The sequence below is a fragment of the Odontomachus brunneus genome, unplaced genomic scaffold, assembly GCF_010583005.1.
Source record: "Odontomachus brunneus isolate Ranch 3 - 2012 unplaced genomic scaffold, Obru_v1 Obru_scaffold_250, whole genome shotgun sequence".
NCBI classification, from domain to species: domain Eukaryota; kingdom Metazoa; phylum Arthropoda; class Insecta; order Hymenoptera; family Formicidae; genus Odontomachus; species Odontomachus brunneus.
In genome coordinates, this window is record NW_022639700.1 from 174,455 (window position 1) to 174,690 (window position 236).

General features: G+C 23.3%; 1 protein-coding gene across 1 annotated transcript in view; it reads right to left on the bottom strand.

The window, feature by feature from the left end:
* LOC116852706 overlaps positions 1–236 on the bottom strand; it is a 9,813-nt gene that overhangs the window by 5,097 nt on the left and 4,480 nt on the right. The window lies entirely within an intron of this gene.

Genomic DNA, 236 nt, shown 5'->3' on the forward strand with positions numbered 1-236 from the left:
TGTAATAAAAAAATGCATGTTCCATTTGAAAAAATTAAGTTGACCTTGAAATGGTCTTCAAGGTCAATTTTAAGGTCACCATCAGATTCAGCTTTTAAATACAACTACAACTTTTGTTTTGAAAGTTTTATCGAAAAACCTCACTATAAAAAGATATTCAGGGTTTCCCATATTTTTAAGACACCCTATATATATATATATATATATATATATATATATATATATATATATATATA